Source organism: Capsicum annuum, chromosome 1 (assembly GCF_002878395.1).
Source record: "Capsicum annuum cultivar UCD-10X-F1 chromosome 1, UCD10Xv1.1, whole genome shotgun sequence".
Classification (NCBI taxonomy): domain Eukaryota; kingdom Viridiplantae; phylum Streptophyta; class Magnoliopsida; order Solanales; family Solanaceae; genus Capsicum; species Capsicum annuum.
This window is the reverse complement of record NC_061111.1, coordinates 67,802,974-67,826,047: the sequence shown is the minus strand read 5'-3', so window position 1 is coordinate 67,826,047 and position 23,074 is coordinate 67,802,974. Positions and strand designations below refer to the sequence as shown.

Below are 23,074 nucleotides of genomic sequence, written 5' to 3'. Positions count from 1 at the left end.
ATCCCTATACTTTCCTATAAATACTACCACTATTTTGGTAGAAAAAACAAGTCTTAAAGAATTTAAAAGATTTTGAGCAAATATTTAAAAAAAAATTTAGTGAAAAAAAAGTCTCAAGGTTGAAAAAAAAAAACTTTGAGCAAAGAAGAGTTTTTATTTTAGTAAAATAAATTTCTTTTTCATGAAATTCGTGCCTAATCGAAGTTCTCGAGTTGAAAGCTTTCCTGTGGTAATCAGGACTCCGAAGAAAGCTTGTAGTCCCGTTTTGATGCCCCAAAAAAGATAAACACACCTTTTCCTTTTCTAGTTTTATCATCATTTTCTTCTTCATCTATTTCTTCTTTGTAGTTCGTAGTTATAATTTTATTTGCTGGGATTGTTTGTTGTAGACAGCCCTGAAGGCCATAGGACGTTGTGATATCAATATTATGGTTATTTCATGTTCATGGTATAAAAATGAGCGAACAATAATTGTAAATGTCTTTTTGATTTTATTTTTTGATTATTATAAATAAAGTTTCAATCTTTGCTTAAAAGATGTACTTATGCTTTGTTTAAATTCGTTGTTGACGAATATATTTGTTTTTAGCATGTAAAGTTGTTTCCTTTATGTTGAAAAGAATAGTTAATATTAATTGTTTATCCTTTTTTTATTCTTTGATTATTATAGATAAAGTTTTAATCTTTGCTTAAAAGATGTACTCATATCTTGTCTAAACTCATTATTGGTGAATATGTTTGTTTTTAGCATGTAAAGTTGTTTCCTTTATGTTGAAAAGAATAGTTAATATTGATTGTTTCGCCTTAAAAAAAATAGCAATTGATTAAGTCAAGAATTTGTCATTTGTTTGCTAATTATTTTAATGGATTTTAAAATCCTCATATAAGAGATGAGTACTAGCTTTATTTTTCATCCAAGATGTTTATTCTTTTTTTTTCTTTTACGCATGTTGTTAATTTGTCAAAATGATGAAAAAGTTCAGATTTTTGTGGCTAAATAGAATTATTTAGATATTCTCGAGTCATGCATAGTATGATTGTTGAATGATATTTCACTTTTAGATATGCTAAACTTTTATTTTAATTTTCTTACTCCCTTTGGATTGTTATACATGTTCTTTGTGTATGTAAAGACTTGATTCGTATCTCTATTTGAGTCATAATGTCAAAACAGAATCAACGATGTCTTAGAAAGATAAACCATAGGTCGTTACACATTTTTTCCTAAAATGTTGGTTGTAATTTAGATGTATGAATCTTTGTTAAAGTCGCCTTAATTGAAATTTAAGGATTCTCTTTCTTGAAAAATCAGCCTTTATTTTATTTTGTTAGATGGATTAGTGTCTATATTTGTTCAATTTTAGAAGTTATGGTTATTTTTCTTATTGCTTCATCCCTTTACTTTCGCAAGCTTGTGTTGTTTGTTCTCGCATTAATTCATTGAATATGGCCTTCTTCATTTTACCTTTATTCATTCTTAATATGAACATAAATCATGACGCATGTAAGTGGGTCTCTTTGCTTTGCATTTTATCTGTTGACTCTCGTTCTTGTTATATGTGTGCAAGTGTGCTTATCATTGTCATTCAAAAATTGGTTCTTACTATTTTCTTTTGCTTTGAAATATGTTACTTTTATGCCTTGAACGTATATTAATTTCTTTATCTTTTCTTTGCATGCAAAAAATTTCTCGAGTCCAAATGGACTCCTCTCCTCTTGCATTTCATAATGGGCCAATGAGGTCCACCTCTTCGAGTCAAGTTCAAAGTTTAAACTCAAGGTCGACTACATGGCGTGCGGGTGCTAGAAGATAGATGAAGAAGGAAAATGGGTCAAAACCCATTGATGAGGTCGCAAAGAGACTTGAAAAATCTCAATTTTTATTATTGTCTTTTTTTTACTTAGTCATTTATTTATTCATTTATTTGGGGCCTCGAAGCCAAGGTTGTATTCTAATACAGGTGAAGCAGATTGTGGGCCAAAAAGGGCTCAGAAATATAGATTAGGACAGGTGATGATGGGCCGAAAGCCCAAATTAGTTTAGGACAGGTTTATTGATTTAGGCCTAACGGCTTAAATCTTCTAATTTCTCCCTTTCCCTTTTTCTGTGCTTATTTTGCTTTTCATTTGCTTAGACTTGTTTAAATCTCCTGCTAAGTCGTCAAAATTTATTTTTTATACAAATCTTTTCCTAAAATCACTTTCTTTTCAAAAAAATCAACTTTTTGTTTTTCAAAGTTAGTCAAAGATAGTTTTCAAACAGTCCGGATAACCGCAAGTTAGCAGACATTTTAGGTGCCTTAAAAACCTTCCTAAAATATTAATAGGAACCGCTTACCTAGAATTTCAAAACTTAAACGATTTTTCCGTTTTGGATCGTTTAAAGTAATTTATAAAGGTTTTCTTAATTCTTTTTCAAAAATTACGTGGCGACTTTAAAAGTCAAAATTTCCACAAAACAGTAATAACTCCCGATCACGTAAGAGGACTTGGCAGTCACGTCAGAATGCACCTGGCTTAGTTAAATATTTCATTTTGGGCTTATTCAAATCCTCATTCTGTATTTAAATTCGACAACCCTATGATTATTTGTCATTTAATACATGGTTTTGTTGAATAAACTAGGAGATTTTAGACCTAACTTAAGGCAGAGACGGATCTAAAATTTAAAAATTGTGGGTTCCTAACTTATAATTTTTACCATTAGACCAGTAACACACTTTATTTGTGGGTTCCCAACTAATAATTCTTATATATTTACTAGTTTTTTCAATATAAATTCAAGAACCATACGAAAGTTATGCATTCCCGAGAACCCGCACGTAAAGCTGTGCATCCTTCCCGACTTAAGGGAGGGTAATTTTTTGATGTGAAGGTCCATTAGGGGTTAGTTTTGGAATACCAAAGGGATGGCTAATCCAGTTCTCATGCCCTGAACCTGGGCCTAAACGTGATCAACAATCGATGCCATAACTACCCGAGCAAACCACTAGCATGACATGATACTTGAGACACATGCGGAATAGGATTGAGCACTTCAACATCTTTAGAAGAAATTCCATTTATAAACTCCCATCAAGTAAAAAATAAAAGTGTCCAACAAATAGAAAGATTTTTCCGTTGTTTACATCATTGAACACCTAGACTCGTCTAAATCTATGAAGCCTTTAACATATCATAAATGATTAGTATATTCTGGAACATGGCCCCGAACATACCTCTAAGGAAAATTACAAAGTTGGAATAAAAGATGCACCCCAAAAGCAAGTGGGACTCACCAATTTCCAAAGTATAGTTGTTACGGGAGAATGGAAATGAGAATATGTTCCAAAAGAAAGAGATTCTAGATTCGAATGACAAGTCTTTAATCCTTCCAAATACTTCGTCAAATGTTGAAATATAATATACAAAATATTACTATTCATCTTAATTAAAATTTATCTCAAATTTTTTATCATCAAAACTTACAGGAGGTGGAAGAAATCATATCTCGTGAATAGTTGAATTTCATAATTATTTTGCTGGATAAATTTTTTCGGCTTTCGATATATATATATATATATGTATATATTTTGATTTATTTTTCTTGTTACTCTTTTGACATTTTGTTAGCAATAATGGGAGAAGTTAATAAAAACAAGACTTCAATTGATTAACGTTGATAATTAAAGTAATATAAGAGAAGTCCAAGAATACATCAATCCTGTATGAGTAATGTACCAAAATCTGAAATAATATTGCAGCTACATGTGCCAAAAAAGAATATTTCTCCACCATATATATATATATATATATATGCACACACACGCACACACGCACGCGTGTTGGGTGAGTATACCAGAATCAAGGCTATATACTTGACTGTTTATTACTAGTATTAGAAGACAAATCTCACAAAAACACTTCTAAGAGTTGTTGATTGATAGGCCGTTTTAATTTTCAATTGGTTCTGAGACAATATCTAGAGTTCTCATATTTTCCTCCCCACCTGTTGATTATCAGATCAAATATAAGATTTAAGGTTTAATTAACAATCTTCTCCAATAATGCAAAATTGTTGTGTAAAGTGGAACCGATAAATGTATTTATTCGAACCTGCATACGTCTTCTTGTATTGGAATTTGAAGCTCCAAGTTATGTTCTTCAAATGGCTTGAAGATCAAGTCAAGTTGTTCATCGTACACTTTGTCCAAGGTTGAAGGGTTCCACTAAAAAAGGGAGGGAGGAAAGTGTTCTATCAATAGCTTTTAGAAAATGCATCAACAACTTATTATCAGTTTTCAGTATTGAAAAACGTTCTTCAGTTACTTCCAGTCGAATAACCCCATGAGTTTATATTTATTCTAAATTCTTGTTTGGTTAATAAAACTACCAACACGGGAGTGGAGAGGATATGCCATATGACAAATATTGTGTGTTTAGATAAACATAAGTATTTCGTATTTAGATAAACATATTGAAGAAGGAAAGGAGTGTACCTTTGGAGACTTATCCTTGTCAATGATGGTAGCCCTTATGCCCTTTACAAATAAATCAATGAACTCTATTTAGATTTAAAATGAGAAATCGTAAATCAAGTGTACCTCTTTGTGAATATATTTGATAATTATTTTAAAAATATTACCTCATAGAAATCATCAGATAATATGCTTCGTAGTGTGTTTACAGTAATTCTAAATTCTCTTCTCAAACATTCAGATAGGGTCTGTGTCCTTCCTTCTAGTATCTGGAAATAATTTAGAAAAAAATGTAAGATTTTTTTCTCTTTGTTGTTCAACAGATATGCATAAATTTTTTGTATGAATCAGGATTAATTACCGATCTCAATGTTATTTTTAATCCAGTTGGAGATGCTTTCTTTAAATTCTTAAGCACCGGCACAATCCAATCATTTCCTTTTTTGTCTGCCTTAGCTTCCTAAAATTTAAAGTAAACAAAAGTTAATTTACAAATCATGTTCTCTAAGAGAAATATCAAGTATACGTTTTTAATTATATCTTTTAGTTACTTAAATTTGTAAAGTCAGGTGGTTCACAAATCCTTGAACAAATTGGGATGTTTTTACTCGAAGGAATTTCTAATGCAATCCAAATTGAGCAGTCTAACTATCATGCTGAAGGCGGAGTTGAATATTTGAAGGTGAAGTCTTTACATGTATTGAATAAACAATAATTCACCGACTAGTGGAGGTGTTTTTTGACTTCTTTCCTTTCAGGCTTCACAATTGCTTCTTCATTTTCATTTCCAAATTCATTCTTTTCGTTGACTTAGGTAGAATAGTATGAAAATAATATTATCTTAATGGATCGGCTATGTCGTATGGAGTGGAATGTTGGTCAATTAAAAACTCATACATCTAAAAGTTGAAGGTGGCGGAGATGAGAATGTTGAGATGGATTGTGGACTTACTAGGAGAAACAGAACTAGAAATGAGATTATTTGAGAGAAGGTGGGAGTTTCTTTGGTAGAAGACAAGATGAAAGAAGTGAGGTTGAGATGGTCTGGGCATGTGATGACGAGGTGCACAAACGCCCAGTATAGAGGTATGAGAGACTGGCTATGGATGGTTTCAGGCGAGATAGAGATAGGCCGACGAAATATTGGAGAGATATGATTATGCATGATATGAAATATTTACAGCTTACGGAGGACATGACTCTTCATAGAAAGGTGTGGAGGATGCAGATTAGGGTAGAGGGATAGTGCATAGCAGTGTGTCCTTACTAGAAGGGAGAAGTTTTTTGTTTGTAGTTGTGTCTATAGTCACAGTGTTACACCGGGTGCACATAAGTTTTTACCACAATAAATGTGCCTTGTAATTTCTTGTTCATGGTATTTTGGGAATGTTTGTGATTTCAAATAGATAGTTTATATATAGTATTACACTATGGGTGTCTTATCTCTTTTATTATATAGTGGTGTGGTATCTTATTTTGTTGTTTGTTTTTATGTTTTTTGTTTGTTATACTATTATTTGTCCTGAGTCGGGGTTTATCGAAAACAACTTCTCTACTTCATCTAGGGTAATGGTTTGAACTGCATACATTTTACCATCCTCAGACTCCACTTTATAAAATAAACTGGGTATGTTATTGTCGTTATTCGAATAGTTGAATATATTCCAAAACATTAATTAAATAATATCACACACATATATATATATATTGAAACAAAGGAGTAGCCTTGATTATAGTATAATCAGTTCTTACAAATGAATCCATAATCTCCTCCATAGATTCCCCGGAGAAACAGTCATTGATTATGGACAACCTACATGTTATTAAATTCAAAAAATTCATGAGTGTGACTCTTAATATCCTCAAAACATCAGTTCAAAATCATAATATAAATGATACATTACTTGTTCAAGATACTTCTTTCATCTATGTGAACATTTGTGGAGAATTCATTTATGACAGATCTAATAGCATCCTCGTCACCATTGTTTATGCTCAGTAAGCGCTTCTCCAATTGGAATAATTTCTGACATTATAAAAATATAGATTTATCATTTTTTTTTGTAAATTTTTAAACTCCAAACAAGAATAAAAGAAAGTAAAACATTTTACAGTGTTAAGCTAAGTTAGTAGAGAAATTAGGAGAACAACTACTCTCAAAACTTAATTAGGAGAAAAGATACAATTTTTTTAATTTAATTTTAAGGATTGGGAAGAAAAAGGGTGTGGTATAGTGGGGTCAAGTCTTTTCTAAAGTCTACCTAGGTCCCTTAAATTCCCTTTTTAATTACCTAAGTCAACTAACTGGTTCTCAAAATAAACACAAGTCCCTTTCTCTCTCTTCTTAAATTTGGATCTCTCTTATTCCAGAAAGTTTAAGCTCCATATTGATCACAATCTAAACACCATTAAAATATCCTTTTGATAATCCATGACCAAAATCTTCCTCAATTTATCTTCTTCTTTTGCTTCATGAATGAAGGTGGTGGAGCATGGTGACGATTCTATGGTGACAGAGAAGGTCGTTGTGATAGTGATGATAACGGTGGAGGAGGCCATGGTGGAGATTTATTAGATTACAGAGAAGCTGATTTTGATTTTGGATTTACATTTTGCTGAGATTGCACGGGAAGAGCAAGAATGCAAAAGCAAACACCAAAAGTTAAGATCAATAATGACGGATCCATACATGGGCAAATTGATTAGTAAACCTCAATTCAAAGCTAATTTGAGTGTAAACAATATGAATTTTCAATATTCATTAGTCTGTCAAAAGCGTCATGACATTTGAGTCTTTCTCAAATTAAGCAAAATCTTCACCAAATTCAATAAAACTTCAGAAATTTAATAATTGGGCATATGGATAATTCTCTAATTAAGCAAAAACTTTTTCAAATTCAACAAAATGTCATAAATCTAACAATTGGACATCTGGATCTTTTTCCCAATTAAGCAAAAATCTTCATCAAATTCAATAAAAGTTCAAAACTTTTACAATTGGACATCTGGGAGTCTTTCTCAATTAAGCAAAAATCTTCACCAAATTCAACAAACGTTCAAAGTTTTAACAATTGGGAAATGGATCTTTCTCAAAGTAAGTAAAATATTCACCAAATTCAATAAAATGACGGATTTTAACAATTGGACAATTTAGTCTTTCTCAAATAATTAAACTAAATCTTCACCAAATTCAATAATTGAGAACAATGAAGCTCATATATTTGAATTGAGTGTCACTCATCAATTGTCTCTGATTTTCAAGAATCAAGAAAATGGGTACGATTTTAAAATGTTGACTTCTTTTAGAATTTGAAAGAAAGAAACCGTTGGAGATGATGATGTCCCTAAGAACTAGGACATCATTTATATAAATTTATATTTGTGTGTGTGTTTAAATGACATGTAGGCGCAATATAGATGCCAAGTAAGCTAATAAAAGAATTGAAATGACACTTAACAACTTAAGAAAAAATATTAATCCAAAGTTGGATGTTAGGAACAAATATAATCAAAAAGTATTATGAAGGGCAAATATGACATTTTCTTTAGAGTACAAGGGTAAATATGATCCTCTTTTTAATATTAAATTTGATAAGTTGAAGTGAACGAAGAGAAAGTATTTGTACAAATCTTTTCAATCAACCTGTCTAATAATATTAGATAATAACCTATATGGTATATTGAGAATTACAAGTAAAAGGCTAAAAAAAATAGGTCATACTTATAAAAGATTGAAAAATAATTAGACAATTAATTATCCTTATTCATGAATCAGTATATCATATACCGCAATCAATCATGAGGGTATATTGAGAATTACAAGTAAATGGCTAAAAAACATACACTACTTACAAATAAATAAAATAAAATTAGATCTTTAATTATCCTTATCCATTAATCAGTATATAATGTACCGCAATCGAACATGGGAGTATATTGAGAATTAGGGTATATGATTAAAAAAGATAATACATAAATTAAAAAAATAAATGAATAAACAACACTTTAAGCATTGTAATACTACTTATTACAACATATAGTCCACATAAATTGATTAGAATGATCAAAATGGCTTTTGAATGAACAATGATGGTATAAGCCCTGTAAAATGGCTAACATGGATAATAATTAAATAAATTAAAAAAAATAAATGGATAAACATCACTTCAAACATTGTAATACTACTTACTACAATATAGTATAGTCCACATAAATTGATTAGGTTGATCAAAAGGGATTTCAGATAGCAATGATATTAGAAACCATAACATTGATATAAGGATGTTCTCAAAGCATAACATTGTTACAAGGAAGTGACATATATTATCATTATTGATCTAATAGCCTTTTTGATCATGCTAATCCATTTATGTGGACTATAATTTGTTGTAGTAAGTAGCATTACAATCTTTGAAGTGACATTTACTCATTCATTTTCTTTATTTGATTAATTAATATCCCTTTTAGCCATTTTACAAGGTTTAAACCACTATTGTTCATTCAAAAGTCATTTTGATCATCCTAACCAATTTATGTAGGCTATAATATATTGTAATAAGCAGTATTACAATGTTTGAAGTGTTGTTTGTCTATTCATTTTTTTAATTTATTTAATGATTGTCTTTTTTAATCATATACCCCATGTTCGATTATGGTCTATTATATACTGATTAATAGACAAGGACAATCAAAGGTCTAATTTTATTTATGTGAACTCCCATATGGTGTAATAAATGACATTATATTGTTTGAAATATAGTTCATTTCTTATAATTTAATTTTATTTATTTAATTATTATCATTTTAAATTATTTTCTTGTGATTCTCTGTATATTCGCCTAGTTGATTGTAGATTGTCTAAAAATTTTAGGATATATTTATCCACAGACAAGTATTGTACAATATGGGAGCGCTTGTCTATTACAAATGATCATGTTTAATGTATACTGGTCGTGCAAATTCAACATCAATATCAAGCAAATAAAATTTCACAAGTCTATCATTCTTTATGAAAAGTAATGTATTTTTTTCTACCATTCATAATATAACTAAGACTGGGTATTAGGTTGGTTCGATTTAAAAAGTTCGGTTCAATTTTTTTGATTTTCGATTTGATAATAATGAAAATGATAGCTGAATTGAAATAAATTTGATTCAATTCGATTTTATAATTTTGGTTCAATTATTCAATTTGGACATTATATTATTGAGTCTTTCCTCTACATATCATAACTGAGCTTTCAAAATTATATCAATTTTTGGTAAATGAGTTTTGGTATATGATGTTACAAACATTCAATCAATTAGGTATTATATTTCAGTTAAACTCAGAAAAATGAAGAAAATAGTACCATTCTTAAATAAACACATGCTTCAACATTTAACATTAAAAAGGAAGAAAACAAATTTCCATCAACCTAATTTCACATTTGTTAGGTAGAAGTGATATTAAACTGTATTGATGTGGATGTCAGTGATTCATATCGGATAAACACAATTTGTATGATTGAGCTTTCATATATCATGCACAAAAGTGAAATTTTTTATAAAAATACAATAAATCATTTCATAGAATTATTAAAAGTTGAAGCTTCAAATATCTAAAAAGGAGAAAAATTATAATAATTAAACAAACCTATTTCACAGAACTATTTAAAATTTAAAAATTAAAGCTCCAAAATCACATAAGACGAAAAATTTAACAATGTTATCACAAACATAAGATCATTAAAAGGTTAAAAGTTACAAACTTTAAGTTCCAACCAAATTTAAATTATGAAAAATCAAAAATCGAACCGAATAACTAAATTTAAAAAAAATTAAAATCGAAACCAATGAAAATAATAGAAAGAACGAAACTGAATTTGAAAAAAAAAGTTCGCTCAATCATTTTTTTTCGATTCGAATCGAAATGTGCCCAATTGGGTATTTTCTTATATTAAGTGGTAGAATTATTTTTTTAATAAAATAAATAGGATATTGAAAAATCAAAAACCAAACAGGCTAACAAAATTTTTAAAAATTAAAATCAAAATTGACCGAAAATAGAAAAAGTGAAATCATTTTTAAAAAAAAATTAGTTCGGTTGGTTTTTTCGGTTTAAACCGAAATGTGCCCAGCTGAATAATTTTGTAATAAATGGTGGAATTATTTTTTGAAATAAAATAAATAGGATATTAATTAAATAGTGATTATTGAGGGAGGAGATTTTTTTTGTATTATTATACACTTTTGGATTAATAATAAAAGATAAGAAAAGGGTGAGGTAAGAGTGAGTCCTAATTGATGGGTATATGCCCAATATTTCAAATCTCTGTCCAAATTTCTAGTTGAGTTTGGAAAGTAACTTTTTAGCCAACATACCCAAGTTAGAAAAAATATGCAGCTCTCCACATATGATACCCTAAAATATAGAGCAATAACTTGCATCCAATATTGTAAAACTTGGTAAACTCAACCATTATAACTTACAAAATTTAATTCTAATTACGATAGTAGTTTTCCAACGTTGTAAACTGTCTTATGTTTTTGAGGGACTATAGGGAGTTTCTGAAGAAACGGAAAATGTAGAGAAACTGAGTGACCTGTGAAGGAACAAAATGAGTGGCAAGTCCAGCAGCAACTATTTCTTTACCCTTAGTGTCACTCCTGTTAAGCCCAAGAATTCCCCTACATACATTTAACAACATCACATATATATATATCACCGATTCTCTCTTAAATTCTCAATCAATTTGAAAAACCACATGATTTAACTTGCTTACCAAGTCGGCCTGGAAGGCGGGAGAGCATATATGAGAATCCACAGTCTGGGTGGAACCCCAGACTTGTTTCAGGAGTGGAACAAAACTACAAGTTCGATCAATCAGAAAATGATAAGACTTGTTACAGTAATTTATTAAGTTATATATGTGTGGCCTCATAAAGATGTAAAAGATGTATATACAGTCTCATTACTCAGTTGTAAAGTAATTATATTATATAATTACTGGACTATTCATTTTCGATACCGCATCCGAACGACATGGGTGTGGGTGTGGGATTCGTATCAGATCTGGTCAACCGATTTTGAATACTTTGATCAAAATTGACGGGAAAAGTTTGGATAAAAAGGCAAAATGACCTTCTGGACCTCTGTACTATGTCGGTTTTGTAAGTTGGATACTTTTACTTGCATGTTTGTCATCTGAACCCTTTAACCCATTAAAAAGCAACATTTTGCATCCTTTGACCATTGACCGAGCCTATATGGCATTCAAATGCTGACCAGGACAAAGAGAGTGTAGTCACAAACCTGGGGGTGCGAGTGGGGGTCAATTATTGGCCAATTTTATATTAAAATAATTTTTTTAAAAAAAAATAGTGGCACACAATTTTTTCAGTTTTTTAATTTAAAAATATTTTAAAAAATAAAAAAATAATACATTTAAAAATACAAAATAAAAAAAAGGTCACCCCAACCCCCTCCCCCAATCCAGCCACTCCCCCACCCCACCCAGCCCCGTCGCAACATCCCCCGCCCATCCCAGCCCATTCACAGCACCCCCCACCCTACCCAGCCCCGTCCCAACACCCCAACCCCACCTAGCCTCATCCCAACTCCCCCACTTGATACCAACAATAATGTACAAAATATTCATTTTCCTTAGCATCTCCACTTCACCATTTTCCCTCAAAAAAATTCAACCCCTCCATTGATGCCAACAACAATGTACAATCACCCTCTACTGTTCACCTTTTCACTTCTCCATTCGAACTCAAATAAGTCATTACCTTCCCCTTCCTCGTATCGCTTCCATTTGCGCACTCACTCCTCACTCTCCCTTCGAACAGCAGATCTGGGCAATCCCTGAAGAGGGTCTTTGCTTTGTTTTTTGTTTTTTTTTGTCAAGTTTTTGCTGTGGTTATTATTGTTGTTGTTGTTCATTCTAAAAAAAAAAAAAAAAATTGAATTACCCAAATCACAAAAATTTCAAAGAAAGTATAAAAATTGAATTTTTACATTGAATTTCAAGTTTCACAAATTACTCAAATCACAAAAAATTCAAAAAAAACATAAAAATTGAGTCTTTACGTTGAATTTCAAGTTTCTTGAATCACCCAAATCACAAAAATCTTTCTTTTCATACTTCTTAAATTTTCCGACCTTTACTTTTTAAATTTTTCGTAGAGCAAGGAAAATAACAAGATGAAGATGATAAAGGAAAAGAAGAATGAGAACGGGAGGAAGAAGAATAAGAAAAAGAAGAAGAAAGAAGAAATGGAGATGGAAAGAAGGGGAAAGGCAGAAAAAGAAAGAAAAAGGGAAAGAGAGAGAAGGGGGTGTTTGTTTATTTATTTATTTATTTTAATTTTTAATATTTTTTATATATAAAAATGATGTGAAAAATAACGTGACAAATGTGGCAGCTAACGTGGAGCAAGTGTAACACATTCATCGAAAAAGTGTTTAAAATGTTGCTTTTTAAAGGGTTAAAGGGTCCAAATGACAAATATGTAAGTAAAAGTGTCAACTTACAAAACCGATACAGTATAATGGTCCAGAAAGTCATTTTGCCATTTAAAAATTTCTGTAATCAAAACAAAAGCTAAGGTGATTGAAGAAAATAAAATACGTTGTACATAAAAAATTTTATGTTATTATTTTTCTTTTTTAATCTCCTTTGAGGATTTTTTTCTTGAACAATATTTTCTCCTCAAGTATTCCACATAATATCTCAGAATTTATGTTTATAACTCTATTTTTAGATATTTAAATTATTTTTCGCAGAATCCTCACACCCGTATCCATCTCTAGATCAATATTTTAAACCTTTAACTTGAGACGGCAAATAATCCGACCTCTAGATCCGTACCCGGACACTCACACCCGAGTCCGAGCAACTTAGATTATATATGACAAGCATAAATTGGTACTAACTGCCTTCTCAGTGACGACAGAGAACTTCATGGGAACCATCAAGGATGCACCTCCACCCACTGACATTCCGTGGACAAGAGCGATATGTGGTTTCTTGTATGTGTGGATGTGGTAACAAAGCCAATACACTCTATAAACAGCATCAAGGCAATAATCCCCTTAAAAGAATAGACATGTACTCATGAGTTTAAGTGAACATGTAGTAATTCTTCAATAATTCTAAAATAGAAAGAAATGGGAAAAACAAAAAAAAAATAAAGAGAAAATTAATAACTAGTTACTTGTGTTCCGGCCATGATATAAAAATTCCAAGTCTCCACCAGCAGAGAAAGTACGACCAGCTCCCTATGTCAAATGAATGAGAATTTCAAGAAATGTATTAAACTAGTCAATTAAGGGAATAAGTGAATTATTAAAACAGATAATGCTTACCTTGAGGATTACAAATTCTGCATTGTCATCTTTCTCATATTTCTCAAAATATTGCCCGAGCATCCATGCCTAATGAAGAAAGATTTATACTTAAGTGAACATACATGTGGTAACCATTTTAACTAAATATTCTTCATTTGAATAAGTAATTGTAGCTGCTGCATACCACTTTCCCTGATATATAATTTAAATGATTAGGCCGATTTAATGTCAGCATTCTGGCGCGGCCAATTTCCTCAGAAAGAACAACCTAACGATCAACACAAAAAAATTTAGCTCTACTTTTATAAGCCTCAGCGTTGAGTATAATTAAATACAAGTGTTTTCTATCTAATACTCTAGCATGTTCTTTTATGAGACGATCGCACACATTAACATGAAGTAGCAGTCTTGTGTTTGAATCTCATCGCCACTCATTGTCAAAATCAAAAATAGTTTTAACATGTACTTTTCATGTTCTTGATCCATAAAAAAGGATTAGGCTGGCATGTGAAGGAACACGTTGAAGATATAATTAAGTAAATAAAAATATGCATATAATTAGTTAATAAAAGTGTTCTCTAATAGTTTAGGCTTAAAATTACCTCTCTATTTTGTTTCGTTACTTCTGGAGGCATTGAAAACCTTGTGATAGTACTTGGAACAGATGTCAGTGACATTGCAGCAAGCTGACTCAAAGTAGAGTGATGAGTGCAGAAATCGCAATGTACTGAAGGAAATGAACTCCTGTAAATTATAATAGAGCTAAAATTCGGGCATAACAATCACAGATGGATGTGATGGATGAATATATCATTAGAGGCCTCGGGTTTTAAATTCTTACTAGGAAGTTTTTTCACTTAAATGAGTACTCTTACACGATACAAATCTGGATTAATCTGTCAGTGGATTCTAGATACAAAATTGTTAGACCAACACATGAAGAAAAAAGTTGGGCATGGCTAAAATTTGGGTAAGTTCACTTACAAGATATATATGAGGATTTTCAATATTGATCAGGCACAACTGATAACATAAAAGATATGCAGTGTGGAGTATTTGGAATGATCAGTTCTTACTCAACTCTCTGATCTTTTTAACTTTGTGCATGGAAAAGGACAGGATTTATACTACTGTTATACACTCCGATCCCTCCATTTTATTTTATTTGTTCCATACTCCTATTAATAACCTTATTAATTATAATTTGAAAATCTAAATTAGATATAGTCATTTAATGACAGAGATAGTATTGGAAAAAAAGAATTATAAACTTTTCTTGATTAACTAATAAATTAAAACATTTTTTTTTAATAAGGGACCAAGTGAAATAAAACGTGAGAATATTAACCATCATTAATAATAGAATTTATCATTGTGTTAGTGAAAAATTGGATGAATCAAATTTTGTTTAGTAGGCACTGAATTTTTGACTGTATCTGAGTTTTACACTGTTTTAGACCACAAAAATTTGGCCCAAATTTAGCCACAAAAATAAAAAGACTATATTACCCTTTTCTTTCAAATAGACAAAGTTTTTTTTTTTTTTTTAAGTCAAGGTAATTAAAGCACTTTTATTTCCTATATTGCAATTTAATTTCAACACAAATTCTTAGGCTTAGAATATGAATAGTTTAATTATACAGAGATTGAAAAATAAGCTTCTTGGATTTCTTTACTGTCAATACAATTACAGATCATTAAAGTCTCATACAATACATTTTTCACTTAGATTTTTTCTTAGATTTTGTTGCTGAACTCCTAACGGGGAAGATATTGCAATAACGACAACTCAACGTACTTTAGACCTGATAAACGTCGTTGTATTATAGAAATCAGACACGTAGTTCACATATGTCGAACCAAATAGAGTGAGATATGAGTGTTGATCATACAAGTCTTTTGTCTTTATGTACACCAATTTGATAAATTGCAGGTCTTTACTTATATATATTACTAAATTAACCCCCAATTAATTATTTTTTAATTATTATATTTAAATAAAATTAAAATTTATTTTAAATATTTTTTAAACATAATTAGTGAAATATTTCAATAGCGACAACTCAACACGCTTTAGAACTAATAAATATCGACAGATTATAAAAATCATGCATATAGTTCATATGTGTCGAACCAAAAAGAGTGATATATAAGTGTTGATCGTACAAGTATTTCGCTTCTATATTATGCAAATTTGATAAATTATGAATTATTACTTATAATTGTTAGTAAGATGGCCTCTAATTAATCATTCTTTAAGAATTATGTTAAGATAAAATTAAACTATATATTGAATAATTTATAAATGTAATTTGTGAAATATTTCAATAACAATAACTCATGACACTTTAGAACTGGTAAATATCGATACATTATAAAAATCATTCATGTAGCTCATATTCTTCAAACAAAAAAAAGCGAGACATAAGTGTTGATGATGCAAGTCTTTCGTCCCTATGTTACGCCGGTCTGATAAATTGTGAATCATTACATATATTTGTTACCAAAATAACATCTTTCTTATTTTTTAAGTATTATGTTTAAATAAAACTAAAAAATATATTTAAATAATTCTCAGGCATAATTTGTAGTATATTGCAATAATGACAACTCAACATATCTTAAACCTGATAAACGCTGACACTTATAGATATCATACATATAGTTCGTATCTGTCGAACAAAATAGAATGAGATATAAGTGTTAATCATACAAGTCTTTCGCCCTTATATTACGCCGATTTGATAAATTATGAATTATTACTTATATTTGTTACTAAAATGGCCTCGAATAAATTATTTTTTTAAACTATTACGCTTAAATAAAATCAATATATATATATATATATATATATATATATATATATATAATTATCAAACATAAGTTTTAAAATATTGCGATAACAACAATTCAACACACTTTACACGTGGTAATTCGATAAATCGAACCACTAGTCCAGTAACCTAATTATCATTACAGATTATTGATTTCGGTTTGATTTTGAACAGTCATAGCTAGAATCGAGATGTTATGTTCAAACTTAGAAAATCCGAACTAAAATACTGATTGTCTTTCACTTTCACAAATAAAATTTTGAGATCTCTACCTAATTATGTTTTCTTTACTTGAAAAAGTGTAAAATTATCCTATCTAGAATTAGGAATTTCTATCTAAAATGTTTTCCAAAAATACATATTAAATATGAGTAATACTTAAACAAATGTATTTGCCAATGAAAAAATTGTTGAAAACGTATTTGCTCGGAAAAATTGGCTATGAAAACAAAATTATGAAAAAAACATTTTCCCTTGAATATGGGAATTAACTAAGATTAAGGTAATCAATGTATTGAAAATAAGAGAGAAGAATATATTTATTTTTTAAAGTAAAATGGTAAAAATATCCAAAAGTTAACTAGTTCATAGTGTGAACATAATTTTTTTCTATTGTGGTCAAATTGTGGCAAAAAAATTGTGGCCAAAAGGACTTTTCCTTTTTTAAAAGTTTTATCTTAACTTTTAACTTTTATTTAATTTCATTTTTAGTAGCTTCTTATTTGAGAAAGTTGAAAATAAAATAAAAATAGTCCTGTTTTTAAATAACTTTATTTCCATTCGCGAAAGATAGAAAATCTACAAAACAAAAAATATTTTTTAAAAAATAAAAAAAATCCTTGAAGTCTAATTTTTTTAAAAAATTTCTAGTTTAAAGATATTTAGTTAGCATTTTATTTTAGTTATTTTCGAAAGAAAATTTTAAAAACCAAAATGATCAAAACCAATAATATTTCATCATTACCTATACAAATTTAAAACATTTCCCATTTTAGAATAGAAATATTACGGGTTTTCTTCTCAAGTGATTACGTACATCATCTAATTCATATTTTAAGAGATCAATTATCGGGCATAACATACCCATCAAAAAAAAAAATTACGGACATAAATTAAAGATTGTTTTTTATTATTATCCTTTTTTCTTCTAGAAAATATAAAGTAGTTAAGAAACTCATCAAATTGAAGGGTAAATATTGAAGAAAAAAAATCCCAATAATTTTATTAAACTTTAAAAAATCACTTATTTTAAACCATAAAAAAAATCTCTAACATTAAATATTAAATATGAAGTGAAGAGAGTATATTTTTATTCAATACACAGGAATCTGTTGAGAACTGTGGACAAAAAGAATACACAATTTAATTTAGACCAAATTACAGAGGGATGAAACCTAGAGCTAGCCTAGGAGCGACAGCAGACATATTAGTTCTAAATGTAGAAGATGTTAGGTTTTTAAGAGATGGATCAAATTTTGTTTTGTGAGCACTGAATTTTTTTACTGTATCTGAGTTTTACACTGTTTTAGACGTTTTTTTTTTTTTTTTTTTTAAGTTTTAACTTTTGAATTTTATTTTATTTCATTTTTAGTAGCTTCTTATTTGAGAAAATTGAAAATAAAATAATAATAGTTCTGCTTTTTAAATAATTTTATTTCCATTCGCAAAAGATAGAAAGTCTACAAAAGGGAAAAAACTTTGGAATTTTCCTTGAAGTCTAATTTTTTAATATATTTTTCCAGTTTAAAGTTATTTAGCTAGCATTTTATTTTGGTTATTTCCAAAAGAAATTTTTTAAAACCAAAAGGGTCAAAACCAATAAAATTTCCATCATTACTTTTAACCATCCAAAGTTACAACATTATCCATTTTAGAGTAGACATATTACTGACTTTCTTCTCAAAGTTATTAAGTACATCATCTAATTCATTATTTAAGTGAATTATCTTGCATGACATACCCATTAAGAAAAATATTTAACTACATAAATTAAAAATTATTTTTCATTATTATTCTTTTAATTATTCTCAAATTCTTCTTCGAAAAAATATAAAGTAGTGAAGGAACTCATCAAAATGAAAGGTAAATATTGAAGCAAAAAAGTTCCAATAATTTTATTTAACTTTAAAAAAACCACTTATTTTAAACTATGAAAAAGTTCTCCAACGATTCACTAAATATGAAGTGAAGAGAGTATATTTTTATTCAATACACAGGAATCTGTTGAGAATTGTGGACAAAAAGAATACAAAATTTAATTTAGACCAAAGTATAGAGGGATGAAACCTAGAGCTAGCCTAGAGAGGGGGATAAGCGGCAGCAGACGCATAGTTCTAAATGTAGAAGATATTGGGTTTTATAAGAGTTATAAATGAAAAATTAATAGATGTATTTTTAATAGATATTAAGAAAAAAATGTAATTTAAATAGATATTTTTTTGGTTAGATATTTTTTTGAAAAGACATCAATAAAAAGAATGCAATTTGAATAGATATCTTTTCAGTTTGGATGGTTATGAACTTTCCAATAGGTTGACTTTTTCGAAGAGTTCCACCTTTTCCAAAGAGTTATACCATGAAGAATAAGTAAACCATTGTTTCTCTTCATGAAGCAACACTTTGATAGCTATAAATGTCATTTTTTCCTCAGGTACATACATGAAATGTTGAAGTAAAAACATTCTTTTTTCTTGAAAAACTCTAGTGTGATTTGTTACCATTGAGTGCGCTCGTAGTTCGACAGAGTTCGAGGCACCGCTATTCTGTCGAAGTAATTTATTTTTCCTGGGAGGATATATTTTATAACTTCGAATACTTTACGGAAATAATGATTCAATAGTTGGTTTTGTAACTGGATGAGATAATTTTGTGGGGTTTAATAATAATTTGTTGGTTCTTGGCCAAAAAGAAAAAGAAAATAGTTTGAACTTCATTGTTTGTTGTTTATTAGTTGGGTTAAAGTTATTGTTAAAAGTTCAAAGTTGTGAATACAGAGTTACAAATTTATTTGATTTTTCATACTTTAGTTTGAACATGTGTTTGAAGTTATTGTTGTAAAATACAGATATTACTAAACCCGTGTCATGACCCACATAGCCATAAGTGGCACCCACACTAGTTTTTCTGTGGGAGAACCATCTAAACTGAATCATTACCCAATCATTTAGTCAATAATAAGACGAGGTTATAAAAAAAAAAAAAACCCGTTTTTCATTCCTGTAGTGTCAACTAATGCAGGCCCTCAATTAACAATACAGAAGCCTATCGTGGGCCAAATTACGATCAATTTTATCACTCTGAATTGACTTTCAAACCACCAAATTCATATTATACCGCTGATCATCATGACTCCCTTATCGTGATTGAAAAGACGATTAAAAATAAGGAACAAGAAGATATGGCTAGGAAAGTGAGAAGCCTAGAGCAAAATATGAGAAATATGCAAGCACTAGGAGGGCAAAAGAGTATTTTACACAAATATTTATGTATATTTCCCGATGTCCATTTGCCTTTAGGGTTCAAAATGCCTAAGTTTGACAAGTACGGGGGGCATGGTGATCCTTTGACTCATTTGAAAAAGTTTTGTAATCAACTAAGAGGAGAAGGGGGGAAAAGAAGAATTATTGATGGCTTATTTCGGAGAGAGTATGGCAGGGATAGATTTTGAATGATTCATTGATCAAGATATCTCTCATTGGCATGTTTGGGATGACATGGCTCGAGATTTTGTCAAGCAGTTTAAATACAATATTGATATAGTGTCGGATCATACTACACTTGCCAACATGAGTAAAAAGATCATAAATTTTTTTTGAGAATATGTTGTTAGATGGAGGGGGCAAGCTGCTAGAGTTAAGCCATCTGAGATGATTGATATTTTTCTCCAGATATAGGAACCTGATTACTTCCATCATTTGCTTTCCACTATTGGAACTACGTTTGTCGAGGTCGTTAAAATTGGCGAAATGGTATAAAATGGAATGAAGTCTAGTAAAATTATAAGACAGGCTGCTTTGAAAACAACTGCGTATGCAATTCAAAATGGTTCAAAAAGTTTTGAAGGAAAAAAAAGAAAGGAGGATGTGGTTAATATTGTGTCAGAATCGTGACAAAGTTCGAGAGTTCCGCATTACCCATACGCGCAATCTCAATCCCAAATCTATATTCAAAACCCATATAACTATCCACAATACTATGTTTCTCCCTATAATTCATTATATTTCATTCTATCATCTCAGTATCCTATTTAAATTGTACAACTATATGCTCGAGCCCCTTCTTACCCGTATGACATGTACCAACCCCTCATAATCATCCTTCAATTCTACAAACATACCCAAGCCCCTCTAGAGTCGATTTCGATCCAAGCCAAACAATGAAAAGAGGCAGAAGCCAAGAGATAGTTTCACACCAATTGAAGAATCATATACTAGCTTATTCCCGAAATTGAGACAAAAAGACACGATGACTCCTCTTTTTGGGTACACCCCTGATTCATATTCAAGAAATTTTGATCCTAATGTACGATGTGTGTATCATTCTGATGTTCAGGGTTATAGTTCTGAAGATTGTCGTGCTTTAAAAAGAGAAAATAAAAGGATAATTCAAGATAAATTGATTATGGTGCAGGATATTGACAGTGGTGAAAGTTTTAGTCATGCTGATGTATAAACTGACTTAGATGTCAAGCTCAACAATTGAAAAGTCACTCCTCCCTTTACTAAAAAGGATTTGAGGTAGTTTATTTTGTTTTTCTTTCTTGTTTCTTTGTTATTTATGTTCAAACTCTGTCATCTTTTCTTTCAACAAAATGTAGCGTCCCTTTTTATCTTTTATTTTTAATATATATATATTATTTATTTATTTTCTTTACACATTATATTTTATGTTGGCTCTAGTGATATGATATGCACATTGAATTCACAGGCTGATCTTTAAGCCTAATATAATCCTGAAACATTGAGCCAAGAAGTTAAATTGAAAAGAAATATATAAAAAAATAAGTAAAGTGTTGAGGTGTTTGGAGACCTAGTTACAGTCCTCACTTGAATATATTGAGGCAATCACTTTGTAAATAAAAATGACTTGCTCTTCAATGAGAAGGTGCATCTCAAGTATTTTGAATATATTGAGGCAATCACTTTGTAAATTTTTTTTTGAAAAAATAATATATAATTTTAAAGATAATAAAGTGTAGTTGATTAAAGAGAACATGCATTGCATGTGTATGAAGCGTTAATTAAGAATAAACATATATAAAAAATTATATTTGTTATGAGTATGTTCTTTTATTAAGAAAAAAGAATTTTAAAAATAAATGTATAATTTGGAAGATAATAAAGTGCAGTTATTAAAGATAAATTAAGTCATTATACTTATTTTTTAAATATAAAAGAGCCATAGTTTTAAGACATTTTAATTTATGCTATTTAATTTTTTCTATAAGTTTAAGTGACTTAAATTAATTTGTAATTAGTATTATTATTATACTTAATTCCTCAATTTTTTAAATAACAATTACTACTATAATTTATATTTTTTTTATTTTTCAATTTGATTAATAAATATAGGTTAAATTGTATATAAAGTACTATATATATATATATATATATATATATTTATAAATTATAAATATATAAATTACAAAAAATTAAATATTTGTATTGTTTAAATGAAAAAATTGAAAAAAGTAACATTTATATTGTTGAAAAAAAAATTAGAAAAAGGACTAAATTGGAAAAAGGTCTTATGAACATACAGTAGGGTGGCCAAAAGTACACAGCCCATTAAGAATTAAAAAAACATCAAAATAGAAGATAACAAAAAAGACAAAATAAGAACAAAAATAAAAAATAAGGAAAGTAAAATGTGAAGATGAATCCAGAAGAAATCTGGGCAAATTAATTAAGGGTGACAAAAAAGTTTCAAAACTAAAAATGAGTGACAAAGTCTTAAATATTGAGTAGAGGTGACAATTTTAAGATTAGTGTTAATGACGTTAATTTTAAAATCCTCAAGTTTTATTATTTACACAAAGATCCATACACCATCACCACTACTCTTCCACACCCTTTTTGTTGCCGCCTCCTGCCACCACCTCCTCTTCGGCGTCACCACCATCACCATCACCTCTATTTTTACCATAAATATCACTTTTTCAAGGGCTCATTCAATCAGATTTTTTTCCAGAAATTAAGTAAGTAACGAAGTTGTTGCAGCAACTTAGCAACTTCGATAATTGCTACAACAATTTCGATAATTATTGTAACACAACAACTTATAATAGTTGTTGCAACAATTACCATAATTACTAAATTATTTCTTCATTCATTTTTAAAAGAAATCAAAAAAAATCTTTTTCAAACTTTTCAATTTTTTTTTAAAATAATCCATGAAAATTAGAAAAGGAAGAATGAAATGAAAAGGAAAAGAATAAGAAGAAGGGAAGA

The 23,074-nt window shown here is 29.6% G+C and overlaps 1 pseudogene; it reads right to left on the bottom strand.

Moving 5' to 3' along the window:
* Positions 1–3,671: 3,671 nt before the first annotated feature.
* LOC107855062 lies at positions 3,672–14,468 on the bottom strand (annotated as a pseudogene).
* Between the last annotated feature and the right edge of the window lie 8,606 nt (positions 14,469–23,074).